Genomic DNA, 15564 nt, shown 5'->3' with positions numbered 1-15564 from the left:
TACCATAAATTTTGTGTGCAATTTATCTATCCCTTAAAATCTTCTATATTATTCTCTATAGTATAATTTGTTGGTACTAGAGTATTACAGAAATTGGCTGATTGGCTAATAATCAATATACATCCACATAAACAATGAAGTGGTATGCATCCATGTAGAATCTCAACACTAAGAAAAAAAAATGGCAATGAACAGAACACGTAAATCAAGATTCCAACATACGGTTTGTAGTTTCATTTCACATATATATATATATATATATATATATATATATATATATATATATATAAATACACGTTAACTTCATAACTATGTTGTGTAAAATAAATTGATCGACAAACCTGAACCCAACGGAATTAAATAACCAAATGCAGACGAGAATTATCCGAGCCCAACAAATTCACGTTGTGTCCTTAAGACAAATTTGTCCCCTCAACCGATATCCAAGGTTCTTGGATAATTGCCTCCCAGGATAGAACAGATCGTCTTTCCTCTAAGCGGTACTTCTTTAGAGAAAATCTTCGAACACAACTTTGCAGAATAGTTGCACAGAAAATAAGAAGGAAGAGAATTGTATGATGCGATGCAAGAAGAAATGAAGTGCCGAGAGAGCAAGTCACTTTTTCAGAAAATGTCAAGGGCTCTATATATATTGAGACGTTGACGAAAAGTCACGAAGTCTCCACGACGGTTGTCAACGAAGCATAGTGTTTCGTCAAAAGAATGATGTCGAACTGAAGAAGTTTGTCGGTAAAAAGCCATGAAGTCGTATCGTTTCGTCGACGAAGGAATACGGTTGATCAGCATGTTCGTTCAAGGAAGTTTCTGAACAAACACATCTGTTCAAGTTAGTCCACGTCCAAAAAGAAAAAGAATAGAATAAAAATAAAATAAAAAATGATGGGTTAAAAAATAAGAATAAGAACCAGCCCAGCCCGTACCCGTACCCGTACACGTACCCGAGCCCACCGGCGGGCGGCGGCGGAGGCGCACGTGTGGGCCGACCTCACTTTGTGTAGGTCCTCTCTCTTCCACAAAAGTGGGGTACCCCTTGGGGTCCAAACCCATTTTGAGATGTTGCAATATTTAAACATATCTTCCTTCTACTCTTTTTCCACTGTAGGACTCTTCATCCCTCATTTCTCATTCAACTTATTATGAAACCGTGAAACAAAGTCCCAATAGAATTGTGCATAGACAAACTCTGAAGCTAGTTCAGATCTTATTCTTGATCAGACTCTCACTTAGTTCTAAACTTGTTTTCTTTAATTTCGCATTATTTTCAAATTTTTTTTGGAATCACCTATTCACTCCCTGGGTGATATCGCTAGCCTCAACAATGAGAACAAAATTCCTTATCGAATCCGTAAACTTTTTAGGAATACACAATTCGAACTCAAAATTCCACCTTTATTTTGTTTAAAAGAGGAAGACTCGTATAAAATGGGTTGATAATCTACAGAATACTTTTATAGTGAACTACATATTCCACTTTTACACAAATGAGAAAATTCATTCCTTCTTTCAAATTAACAACTATGATCATACATAAGTAGAAATAGACAAAATTATAACTTACGATAATGAATGTCGATAATCAATTTAAACAAGAAGCAACGCAAAATTTGTTGGTAGCTTATTAGCATTAAAGTTGGTGATCACTCGAATTAAAGTTAGTAAATTCTAAAAAAAAGTTGGTAAAATTTAACAGGATCGCAAGCAAGACAAAATTAAGGTTGGTAAATAAATAATAAAAAATAGGTAAATAAGAAAAAAAGTAGCCGTTGGTATGCAATTCAAAAGAAACTTGGTAAACCAAAACCAATTTTGATCGAATGAGAGAAAAGCTAGTAAGTCGCACAAATAAAAAGTGGCATATCATACGAGAGTTGACAAACTTGAGGCATTTTGTAAGGGAGACAAACACAAGTTGGTAAATGATAACAAAAGTCGATAAAGTGAAAAAATGAAATGAGAGTAAATAGCAAAAAACTAAGGGAAAATTTCATAAAAGGACCCGAAGCGACATCGTTTTCTCAAATAAGGGCCTGAAGTGAACTTTGTTTCAAATAAAGGCCCGAAGTACTCAAATTGTTTCAAAAAGGGCCTAACCGAAGGGTATTTTTTCCTTTTACGTTTTTGTTATTTTTTTAATGTTTTCTTTTTATCTTTTCTTTTTCTCCTCCTTGTTGACACCTAAATTTTGATTTTTAGTAAATCATTTATTTAAGCATAAAATGAGAATTAGTTATAATTCTCGCAAAAATAATTTCTCATGCGTTGCATATTTACTTTTTGTCAATCATGTCAAAGATTAGTCATTGAGCTTAATTTCAACAAAGGGCCGGACCGAATTGAGTCTAAGATTTTCGTCCGAACCCACAATTGGGCGTGCAGAATTTTTGTGAGCTATTTGGGCCCACTTCAAGCTCAATTTAATTTGTTCAAGTCCATTTAGTTTGTAAAGGCTTTCAATTTAATGTCTATTATTCATAAAGCCCAATTTGAGTCCGAGAGTGTGCAATCAAGCCCGCAAGAGGATGAAATTCGAATAGCCCATGATAGTCCAATTTGTGAGGAATTTTAACGGGATCGGACTCTTGAAGATCAGAAATTTAATCCGATGGTCATTAAAGAATCATACTTCAACTAGGATTATGCAACCCTTTAGTCTATAAATACCTCATTATACCTTAGGGTTAGGGGGGAATTCATCCAAAGCACGGCCATTGTTGGGGGGACTTCATTAAAAAGCACGGCCATTGTTGGAGGAGGCCACACAATTGTCATCACACGTGAGTTCGTGAGGAGGTACAAGAAAAGTGGCGTTTTTCATCGACGAATTCGGCACAAAATGTGGTCGGCCTTCACAGATCCTCGTAGTCCTTGGCATTTTTGAGTGCTTTTCCGATCCAATTTTTTGTGCCGTCTCCACTAATCCTCAGCGAACGTTCAAGCCAATCCCGACGAACTTAGCATCGATGATCAGCTGCTGTTCGCTGCTGTCCAGCCTTTTTTGAAGGTTGATCAGCTCTTCTTTTCTGGTTATTTGAGGACCCGACAATGCTATTACTTGTAGTAGATCATTCGGGAGAAGTTCGATAGCGAACCGAACTCGAAAAGTGCGATTTTGGGTAAATTTCCAGCAAGCGCGCAGGTGCAGAATTTGGCTTAGAAAGGGTAAAAATTCTCAACTTTTGGTTGCTAAATCATGCTAGTTAGCTTGGTAACTTGCTTGTTGTTCTTAGCATCTTTGAACACATTGATTTTTGCAATTAAAGTTGAAAAATTCAAGCTTTTTTATGTCGAAAACCGAAAACGTGACTCTTGTGGTACTAAAAATCTGATTTTTTTTTAGCAAGGCTAATTTGATTATAAAATTGGTTGAATTTCATGCACATCCTTGAGAATTGATTAAATTGATTGGAAAAATCTTTTCTCGAATTTGGTCCAACCATTTTTAGATTAAATTAGACAAATTGGAGAGGATAAGAATTTTTGTGGGAAAGGAATTGACTTTCGGTACCATAGCTCTCTCGGCTGAATTGCATATGGATGGATGAGCATTGTTTTGATTTTTATCTCAATTGGTTGAGTTGATGTTATCCCGTTGGTTGTTCAATCTTATCTCATGTGAATTGGATAACGATCATGTGAATAAACTTTATCTAATCTTTGGGAATTTTCGAACTGGATAACATTTGACTTGTGAATAATCTTTTTCTTCGGATAGTTATCTCACATTTATTCTATTGGTTATATTGCCTTATCTTTTATGGGTGCTCATGTCATGGATACGTTTTGTGTCTAATTGGATGTTATTTGGTCGTTGTGGATACACTTTTGATTCCGATGATTATCTTTAACATGTGAATCGGTTGAGATGATTATTTGATCTTATCTCTGGTAAATTTTCTGAAAGCATTTGATTAGAGATAATATTTGCGTTCGACTGGATAATTATCCCATTTTTGAGAATTATCCGAAAGTAAATTTTCCGATCCTTAAAGATAATTTCTCAAATTAAAATTGGATTGAATTTTTGGATGAGGAAAGGTGGATCCCCAATCTCATATTTTTGGTCACCCCTCTCATATTTTCGAAAATCCAAAATAAATTGACTCATTTTTATTTTATTTTTATCGTGCTTGTTTGTTTTGGTTGTTATAAAATTTGCACAATTTTAAACAAACATGCCTATAATATATGCTCCCCTATGTGTCTAGACCCGTCGGAAAAATAAATCACACGCCTTAGCCACGATCTCGTGGAATGGGATGGTGATTTAGTATAGAAATTTGTATTCTGCCCTTCGGCAAAAGGGATGTTGTTTTTCTATACACATATCCGCATACCGGTTCGAATCTTCGAGGATGTAGCGGATAAAATCTCGCTCTAGCCCGGATCTTTGGGAATGAGAGGATTTTCGTAAAAATCGAAAATTAAAGGTATATTATGGGCATTTTTGTTTAATTTTGTTCAGATTTTTTATTGCTTTTGAATGTTTTCTTTTATCACCGAAAATACAAAAAAAATCATCCTCTGGACGCATAATATATATGGTCTCGTATTGCATTTTTCATAAAAATCAAAATCATTCAATTCACATCGATCAATCGGAAAGTTTTTTTTCATGAAATTGGTACCGAAAGGGCGTTAATTTTTCAATTAGCGTAACCAAGTCCCCGAACCCATTTTTCTCCAGTGCGCAGAAATAAAATAGTTCTCCCTCTATTTTATTAAGGTTTCTAATCAACCTTCCGTAAATGATTAGTGGCGGCTCCAATTGAATATTTTTTCATGAATAAACCTAAGTTGCGATTCGATAGGACTTGGGAGGGTTCGAATCAGGTTGGTTGATTTAATTGACTCGATAATCCGTTAGCCTAAATTTTAGGTCGCGACACTCCCCTCCCTCCTATTCATCATCTTCCCAATGCAATTCCCCAGAGTTCTCCCTATGAACCAACTAGCCCAACCCCTTCTTCCGGTGATCGAAGAGCACCGACTTTATCACCTCCCTTGGTGGCTCCAGGGCTTCCATCGTCACATTCTTCCCAACATTCTTGTCCACCAGCTTAAAAATCTCATCCACACTCCCCTCCTCCTTCCGACCCTTCTTCTCCTTCACCATGACCGCCTTCGACAAGGCAAACGAAGTTCCCTTGTCCAAAATGAGCACTAACCCGCCTCATGAAATAGCCGACTTCACGAGGTCGAAGGCCTCGACTCTTGAAAAGATGTGAACTTGGCAAGGGATCTTGAACTTGCTACCACTGCTACTTGTTGGGCACAATGCCCTCAACAGAGATCAAAGGGGCAAGGACAGCGGCGATGTCGCGCTTGATGTGGCCGACCCGGATGGTCTTGGTGTTGAGGACCCGGATGGCGGATTGCTTTCTCGTCATAGGGATTCAAAGGTTCGCGGACAAGGCCCACCATCTCGCGGCCGCTAATGGTGCCGGAATAGTGGCGGAGCTCGACTATGTTGGCGATGATGAAGCCGAGGAGGTAAGTTTCGGAGGTGGACGCTTGAGAGGAAGAAGAAGAAGACCGAGAGACATGCGAAGACATGGGGTCGTCATTTGCTTCACAGAATTGCCGGTTAAGGGCCCGGAGGGCGTTGCCGTCAAGGTCCGCCATGGCTAGAGAGAGAGAGAGAGAGAGAGAGAGAGAGAGAGAGAGAGAGAGAGAGAGAGAGAGGCTCGAAGGTTTCTTTCTTTTGAAATTAAAGGTTTTGAATTCGTGACTTATATTTTTGACCATTGGCCCGAGGATGGTTGATTGAGGAATGAAACCGTTCGGATCGTCATCGAGGATCTATGAGGAAGAAGCTTTGAGGGTTCGCTTCGGGGTAGGGCGGAAGTAGAGACAGAGAGAGAGGGTGTTGAATAGAGAGAGGGCGATCACCACTTTCAAGAGATTGTAGCTTCTTCCAGTCATGGCTTCTCTCCCTCTTTATTTGGAGTCTGCGTGAATTCGATGGTGGGATCGATCGGTTGCGAGGGGAAGATGATGAATAGGAGGGAGGAGAGGAGAAAAAAACAAGGTAAAAAAAAATATTAAAAAAATAATGAAAACGTAAAAGTCAAAAATACCCTTCAGTTAGGCCCTCTTTTGAAATAATTTGAGCACTTCAAACCCTTAATTGAAACAAAGTTAACTTCATGCCCTTATTTGAGAAAACGATGGCAGTTCAGGTCCTTTTTTGAAATTTTCTCAAAAACTAATTGGCTTACAATCGAAACAAAGTTGATAAGTCACTCAAATAAGTAATAGTGAATTCATATATGAACTGATATTCCATCCATAAATCGATTTTCTTCCCTATGAGTTTGAGTCTTTCGAAAGTCATTTCTCTTTTCTTTTGATCTTTTTTTTAATCATACTAGAAAAACGAAAAATCCTATAGGTAATTCAAATTGAAGCAATGGGATGTGCGACTTTTAAGGTGTTTGCAAAAAAAGATAAATTAAAGTAAGTACAATAAAAACAATTTGATTAGTTGTAAACTGTCGAAACGAATTAGTAACGTTATAAAAGTGTCATCAAGTTGTAGGGAAATTTGGCTTTTCTTCACACGGCTTTTGACGATTACCAAATTTTTCAAAACCAGACCGGAAGGGGAAAAAAGCCCATTTTTCTAAGAGAACAATTGGATGATCCAAACGATCCTTATTCTTCCAATTTCTTAAACTCTTTGTAGAAGTTCAAACCACGACGATTGTTTTGGTCTACAAAGATGTTTTGTTTTCAAAAGTATGTTTTTTCATTATACTTGGCTCTTGTGAACTAGAAAATAATCAAATAAAGATCCTTATGAAACATCACAGGAGATTGGAACGAAATTCTGAATTTGATCCTCTGAGGTGCTCGGAACATCCGAGCACAACCGAGACAAACATTACCGTGCAACAGAAGCTTCTAAATCAAGACGCTTCTCCATCTCGCTCGACTTAGAATATATGGTTAGTCTCACAAAATTTTCCTGGACACGACTGTCACTCAATCCTTTTTTGGTCAAAAGTATTATGGGGGGCTATATGACCTCGACCTTTTGGCAATTTCCCCGTGTCGGCATCCCTTAGCCAACGAAAACAAAGACGAAGTCAACTACTCTATCCTATAGTTTGTCAGGGTTGTCATCGAATTAGGGTATATAATGAGAAGCTGCTATAGAGGTCATTTGGAGTGTGTAGAGACATGGCCAAGTGGCACCACCAACCAGATGAGATGGATGGTGGGGTGGTTGGTGGATCACATCCATCGAAGATACACACCCATAATTGACTAACTTCGTATCAGCAACACTGTGTCTTCTCGATTCCACAATCGTTTCATCCCCCGACATGTGCAGAAAGTCTTGCACCGAACCAATGTGATGACATCCGATGCCCATTCATGTATGGCATGCCTCAAATCGCACACTTCTCTTTTTTCCTTTCTAATGATGTTTCAACCGACCCACGTAAGCCTTCCTATACATATGTGAAAAATAGACAGATTCCCAGTGCACTATAACGAGCACAACAATTTAAGATTCTTCTACTTTTCACAATAAATTAGATATATAATCATAATCAAATAAAGAGTAAGGACGAAAAAAAAAATCGAGAGACAAGATTTATCTTGATTTACTCTTAAATTAGGACTACATCCAAAAGATAATTTCACTATAATTAACATCTCTCACATCTCCGTGACAACTCTTAATTATAAGAGAAAGAGATGAGAGAATTACTAAAAAAGTCATAAACCTCTTATAAATGTGTCAATTTAGTTCTAATTTTTCTTGCCGTCAATCTAAACCTTTTTCAATTGTGCAATTAAGTCTACTTGGCTAATTTTGGCCTGCCAAGACTAACGTGAATGCCAGTTGGCGTCATTCTTTTGACCACATAGAATTTTAATTTTTTCGATTTTGTGAATTTTACATATTTTTTTTCTTTTTCCTTTTTTCTCTTCCCTCTTCTTCTTCTTCTTCCTCCTCTGGCCAACCTCAATGGCATCAGGCGAAGCTCGCTACCGCTAAACACTAGCAAGGGCGAGCCTCGTTGTCCCCGAACAAGGCCGGCCTTGTCCAACGATGACAACACTCTCTGCGAGCTTCGCTTGATCGCCGACCATCTTCTTTGGCCAGCAACCGGCAAGAGGAAGAAGAAGGGGGAAGAAAAAACAAAGAAAGAAAAAGAAAAGAAAATAAATGAAAATGAAACTAAAAATTATAAAAATATATATTAAAATATTATGTCACCAGACGGATGAACCGAATTGGCATAATTACAAAAAAATTAAAACTAAATCGAAAAAAAAAATTGGGATTGAATTTATACAATTGTAATAGGTTTAGAACTGTTTGGGTTCTAAATCTATTGCAATTATGCTAATTCAATTTTAAATCTTTTGCATTTGTGCTAGTTCAGTCCATTTGGCCATCTCACGTTACCGGCACTAACATGGCATATTATCATTAGTATTTTAATAGTTTTTTAATTTAATTTTATTTTATTTTATTTTCATTTTTCATTTTTCTATTTTCGCTCTTTCTTTTTTGCCTTCCTTCTTCCTCCAAGAGGCTGACGAGGTGCAACCTCACCGCCCACTAGACAAGATTGACCTCGCCGTCGTTGGGCGAGGTCGAGCCTCTCTAGTGGCCGACGAGGTCGACCTTAAAGGCCCTCGACTTTGGTTGGTCATTGGGCTTGGCAGTAGGCTAGAGAAAGGAAGAAAAAAAAGTAGAAATAGAAGAAAAGGAAAAAGAAAATCCAAAAGTTATTAACATAATATTAAAAATGGGCCACGTCAAGACCGACAATGCCACATTAGCGTCGGCCGGTTAAATGGACTGAATTGACACAAATGCAAAAAGTTTAGGACTAAATTGACAAAAAAAAGAAGTTTATGACAGAATTTACACAATTGCAATGAATTTAGGACTTTTTTGGTAATTTTCCTAAAAGAGATTATATAACAGTTTTCATGGGCCCAAGCCCAAACTACCAATAAAATACTGATTCAAACTATAAAAACCCTATGGCGTCCAAAGCCACTACCCCTCGGACCTCCGCTCGCTCACCAGAGAACGAGATTTTTGTGCTTTCCTATCGATGGAAAATATGAACCACACCCAATAGTGTTCGTTTGTGAGTCAAACTAGCATAAAAGTCAAATATTTTTGCCTTTAGACTCCGGATCGTGGATGCAATCATCATGGCTTAATGATCTCTTTTCCGTCGGCCAGGCAAACCTCTTCTTCTCGCATCATTGCTCTCGTGGAAATAGCAATTGGCTTTAGCAATTCGGTCCTGCGTGAGTGACGCATATACGTGTAAAGAGGCTTTGTATTGTCATCATGCAGAATATGTTAATATAATAAGCTTATCATAGTTATGTCTAGTCTAATGTATAAGATATTTATAGCAACTGTTCTGTCATCTTACAATTATGGATGCAACCACCGTTTGCTAATATATGTGAATGATCTAATCCTATAAACAAGTAATTAACACAATGTTGTAACCAAGATTATATCAGTATTGATAGGCAGAGAGGGAGGGAAAGGAGAGGGTATTACATGATCTTTCAACGTTGATCAATAAGCACGAGACGAGGCTGTCTTTAATAGGTCATCGATTACATAAATTTGGGGCTATGACAGAGAAATAGCTAGCAATGCAAGTAAACAACGTGACAATGTAATAAATTTTGTGTCGGAAAACACTATAATCGAACGTGCCATAGATTTTTATCGTATCAATTTGATTTGAACTTGATTTAAACTACTCTGATTTGACGTCATTGATTACGCTATGGCTTTGTGGCGGGAAGTGATGATAGCTATACAAATTGGATATTCGTTGAAGGGACCAATCACATTCCCAGAAAGACGAAAATGCGTAGATTAGATTATTCGAGTTGTTTCCAATGGGAGGAATATGGGCTCTTTGGGTCCGAAGAGTAGAGTTTTGTTTTCCCTCAGCATAGTTTAGATTTTTTGATATCCTTTTTTGTATTGGGCCTAATATCCAAAAAGACCTTCAACTTTAGCATTTATGATAATTATATCTAAAACTTTTTATTTTTTTTTTGGTTTCGTAAAAAACCTTCAACTTTTACTTTTGTCTCAATTCTACTCCGAACTTTTACTTTTGTCTCAATTTCACCGGTCTAATACAAAAAAAAAAAAAAAAACTCTCAACTTTAGTATATATCCCAATTATATCCAAAACTTTTTTTGTCTCGTAAAAAACATTCAATTTTTACTTTTGTCCCAATTCTACTACCGTTAGCCTTCCGTCCGTAATCATAATTAATTAATCAATCCTACGTGGCATTTTCACGTAGTTAATGAATTATACCTCAATAAATATGACATGAAAAAACTCTCTTTCCCTACATATAATCGGGAGATACAAAGTCACTCGGGACGGCACGTTTCGTATTCTCTTAGCCCAAAGAATGGCTAGACATTGAGATATTTGGACGAATGATCTAAAATCTCGTCGTCTCTAAAATCTACTGTTTCTAAATTTTAAATATTCATTCGTAAGTTTGACAAGAAAATTCGAGCCACGTAAGATTAACTAATATGGATGGTAGAATTGAGATAAAAGTAAAAATTGAGGATATTAGGCCTTTTGCATTGAGATCGTCATCAGAAATGGTCGTGATCAAGGGCGAGTTGAAGAAGGATGGAGCATCCATCACCAATAATGGCGGAACAACTAAAAGAAAAAAGGACAATAAGGTTTCGCTTATGAATTAGTGAGAAAATAGTAGGTATCCACGGGGTATTGCCCATGTGGCACTCAGGCTCACTCCGCATGCGACACGTGGCGCGTGCGGGCTCACCTGTTAGAAAAGTCTCTGCATCCTCTGAAACACACTCTCTCTCCTCCGGAAGACTTCTCCTTTCCTCCTTACTCATGCGACGGCCAGTAGATTCATCTCTTATTAGCGCGAGTAAATTCTGACATGTTATCAGGCATTTGAAGTTGCTTCTTTCTTTTCCTTGACCCGTCTTCTCTTCTCATCATGCACGTACTCATGAACAGATATAGTGGCAATTAAAAATACCATAACTTTCGTACGATGCTCACTTTAATATCAAAATATTTATTTGGATCACTTCAATGCCACATTAAATAAAAGATGACCATTTAAGTACCTCCGATGAAAATTTCTGGCGATCCATCTTATGTGGCATTTCGTGATAATATTTTATTTCTTGCGTGATTTTTCTTATAAAAAGAAAAGGTCAATGAAGATGATAACATTTTTAATAAGGAAGTCGCTAGCATGACAAATTGATAGTCTTGTCATTATTTATGACCTAATGATATTCTAATTAATGAGTACTTTGTGCAAAACACGCGGTGATGGTGTGTTGGATTTATGGTCAGAAATAACTGACAGTTCTATTATACTGTTAGGGAAGCATTTTCCTTTTAATAATCTTTTAATTCTTCTCTCTCTCTCTCTCTCTCTCTCTCTCTCTCTCTCTCCCCGCGCTTTTATCATACCTAGAACATTCATTTAAATCACAAGATCATGAATTATTTTGCAGAGCCTAAAGATCAGCACATGATGGGGGTGACAGACATCAATGGCGTTGATCAGCTCGAAATCTTCGGTGAGGCCGTCTGTTGAGAATAAGCTCGCCGATGCCGATTTCTTCAACTCCATCTATAATAGCTTCAACATCGACTGATTCAATTCCATTGTTCCTTAGCAATTGCTCTCTATCGCCTTCTGTGCTTCGCATCTTTGTCCCAAGCGTTCATTCACCCTTTTCCACAAAAAGAAAAATGAAACTCGTCGATCCTTCTCGAGGTAATGGATTGCTATTGAAAACTTTCTCAATAACCTTTTTTTTTTTTCTACGTTTTGCTCTTAAATGGCACCTACACCCTCCTCCAAATTGAGTCAATCGCACACAAAGCTTCAAACCCCTCAATCCAAGCATCGCCTCAACTTCAATAGACCCAACCCTGCACAATCATCTCCAAACCCTAACTCGGCCCTCAGTTATCCACGGGGTGAAGTTGGGGGTGAGCCCAGATCTGGGAGGTCGCTGGGCCCAAATTTGGCTTCGCCTTGGGGGTAACAGCGAAGGACGGCGAGTTGATGATGATGTCAGCACCTTAGAAATTGGTTTTGACGAACAAATAGGATTTAACGAAGTTATCCCCAATTCGTTAATTAAGAGCTAACAACTGTGAGATGTGGTCCTTTAGCTCCCAAAAGTTCACATTTGTCTTGACCGAGATGAATTCATTCCGAATAAAGGAAGGCCGTTGTGATAAAGAAAGGCTTTTCTTATTTCCAAGGAAGAGAAAGAGGAAAGATAAAATCGGCTAAATCGCCTATATGTATATTCTTCTTCGTTGTCAACCACTAGTTTTTCATTACCTTCCTCATCTTCATCAGCACCTCATCATCATCAACCTCCTCTTCTTCTTCTTAAAAAGCATTATTTTTTTATATCCAACGTGAATAAAAAATCAAGTCTAACATCGTATTTAAGTATGAAGTGGCTCTTATCGATGAACCACTATTCAAATCGAGAATGATACTTAAATGATCATATTTTTTTTTTATAAAAATAACCATCAAATGATCAATTAAAATTTTAAAACTAAAGCGAGCACCGTACTATTTTTTTAGCACTTCTTGTGTCATCTCTGTATCTATTGAGAACTTGAATTGGTGGTGGTGTCCTCACAATCACAATTACAAGTCACTAGTCCTTCCGCGTAAGGATGATAAGATGCTCCTTTTCTGCTACATAGGAATAGGCACCACATTGTAGGGGGGCCGGCCCGAGTCAACCCAAAACTAAACAATACCTAGCTTGGCCGGACCTAAGCCTGAATTACATATGCCCCAACTTTTCGGGCCGAGTCGGATTCTTTTTTTTTTTCCCTTTTTTTTTTAGAATCAAAAGCACTTGACAAGCCCGTCAAATGAAAGAATATAAAAAATTAAAAAATTAAAAGAAAATAAATTAAAAAGAAAACATGGATGTGAAAAAAGCCGGAGTTGGCTCGGTTCGACCCAGCTCGAGCCTTATGGGGACAATACCGAAGCCCAACCAAAAAATTTGGTGAATTTTCGGGCAGAGCCGGGTCGAGCCGAGAGGGTCAGGCCGACTTGGGCTTTTTTGACACCCCTACCAGACTATATTCAATGCTCTCATTTGTCAAGATTGGAATGGCAAATGCCCGCACATTGGTCTTTTGACACACAATCTTTAACTTTTTGTTGGGCGTGTTCCATCAAGAATTTGCTCTCGTCTTATTGCCTCGCAACAATCTATGGCTAAGGGTGCATCCGGTAACACTTTTGAAAGTAAACTTCTGCTCCAAAAATGCTTCTAAAGCAAAGATCCATTTTGTAATATAAATTCTAAAGTAGAAATTTGTTTGGTAAAAATTTTTACTTCTAAAAGAAATTTCTACTTTTGAAGTGAATTTTCATTTCTGAAGTTGTTTTTCTCCTATTTAAGAAGTAAAGAAAACATTGCTTCTCAGCTCAATAAGTACTTCTCGTTTCACCCTCTTTTTGACCACACCCACCTCCGGCCATCGCCTACCTCCGTCGTCGCCCACCACCGCCCACAACCATTGCCCTCCTCTACCAACTGCTAACCATCGTCGCCCACGACCACCTCCAATAGCCAACCATCGCCCGCCGCCACCCACCATCGCCTGCGGCGGTTGCCGCCCGCTGTCCACCCCCTACCAACCATCTCCCACCGCCGATCGTGCCTATTGCCACCCGCGAACACCGCCGCCCACAACCATCTCCAACTGTCGGTTGCCACCCATGACCATTGCCACCCCCCACCAATCGCCAACCACCGCTCATCTTCGACCTCGGCCCGCAACCATAGCCTCTTGCCTCCGCAGACCACCACCGACCACAACATATCGTCACCCCCCGCCGCCGCCAATTGCCACCACCAGCCATTGACCATCGCCAAACACCACCGCGACGATTGTCGCCTACTGCCGCCACCGGAGTAAAAAATAAATAATATTTTTTATTTTTAAAAATTAAATAATATTCATAATAATAAAAATTATTTTTAAAAGAAATTTTAAAAGTTTAAAAATGAAGTAGAAATTTTTCGATTACCGATAATAATTTTTCATAGAAAATTTTGTGTTAATAATGTTTTAAAAGTATAAATTTTCAACCGTTACCAAACAAATTTCTCCGATCAGAAATCAACTTTTGGAGCAGAAGTAAAAAAATCAACTTATGCTTCTGAATAGAAGTATAAAAATCAATTTCTGATTGGAAGTTGATTTCTAAAGTAGAAGTGTTGTCATGCGCTCCTTAAACTTCTACCCAAAAATCTTAAAACAGATGGGTGCAATCATAACCGAACAGGCAAGTCTACATATAATTATCTCAGTCTTTGTGGTGGCATGGCAACTAGAAATTTAATAATGATGAGTCAGGAAAATTATCAAAAAAATTTTAAACTTATTGTAATTGTGTTAATTCAATCCATTTGGTCGGCCGGCACTAAAATGTACAAATTTTAATAGTATTTTAATATATTTTTTATTTTTTAATAATTTCTTCTCTATTTTGTTTCCTGTACTCCCTCGGTAAATGTGAAAGAATTTTGAAGAAATGCCTTAGGGATGGGCACATGGATTGTCCTCAATGCTCTCATTTTATTTTCTAATTTTTAATGGGCCATCAAAAAGAGTTCTTGACAAGGGATTTATTTACAGTTCGCAAAATCATGGTGAAATGATACGACATTGAACTTGAAGTGCAGTGTGCAACCCATTATATTAAAAGATTAAATTGCTATAACCGACAAGCTCAATTCTTTGTTTTCGATGATAGTCTTAATTTTTGAATTTAGGAACAACTAATGGATGCCTCTTTTCTAATACAAGGATAACGAGAAACGATCATGGTAAGGGATGACGTCACAAAATTTGTCTTGCATGATATTCATGTCAATACAAGCGAGTGAAAACAGAGAAGTCCATTCCACGTTATATAAAAATTTAATTAGTGGAATTGAACAAAACATAGTTGGAAAAGACAAGGTCACCAGAGTCTTCATCCTACATATCGTAGTATCAATGCAAGAATAGACCCTTACTGAATGTAACAATGGGTAGATGAAGTGTTTCTCTTAATCCTGCTAACATGATAGATAACTTTTCTTGAGAGCGAGTGTAAGGTCCTTTCTGATTTAAAGCCTTTACTTGACGTGTTCATGACACTCACGTAGTGAGCGGATTGTCTTATTAAATTTTCCTAGCAGAATTTGGTAATGCAAGACTTGATAAAATCGCCATGCAAGCTAATGAATTTTCAGCATCTGTTATTTCTCATGTGCCCGATTGCCCACATGTCTTGATATGTTTAGCTATTTGCTCATGTTAGGATATTTCACCTATTAGCTTCAATTCAGTCACTTGTTATAATTGCTATCGTTATATCTGCTACAACAGGGTGACGTATGTTGAGCAAGAATTGGCGAAGTAAAGGGACAGTAGCATTAATTAAAGTGATCACGTTGAGAATGAC

The 15564-nt window shown here is 37.9% G+C and overlaps 1 pseudogene; it reads right to left on the bottom strand.

Annotated features, from left to right (window-relative positions):
* Positions 1-4918: 4918 nt before the first annotated feature.
* On the bottom strand, positions 4919-5643 carry LOC115746092 (annotated as a pseudogene).
* Positions 5644-15564: the final 9921 nt, after the last annotated feature.

This window comes from Rhodamnia argentea, chromosome 6 (assembly GCF_020921035.1).
Source record: "Rhodamnia argentea isolate NSW1041297 chromosome 6, ASM2092103v1, whole genome shotgun sequence".
Classification (NCBI taxonomy): Eukaryota; Viridiplantae; Streptophyta; class Magnoliopsida; order Myrtales; family Myrtaceae; genus Rhodamnia; species Rhodamnia argentea.
The sequence above is the reverse complement of the archived record's forward strand: the minus strand, read 5'-3'. Positions and strand labels throughout refer to the sequence as shown.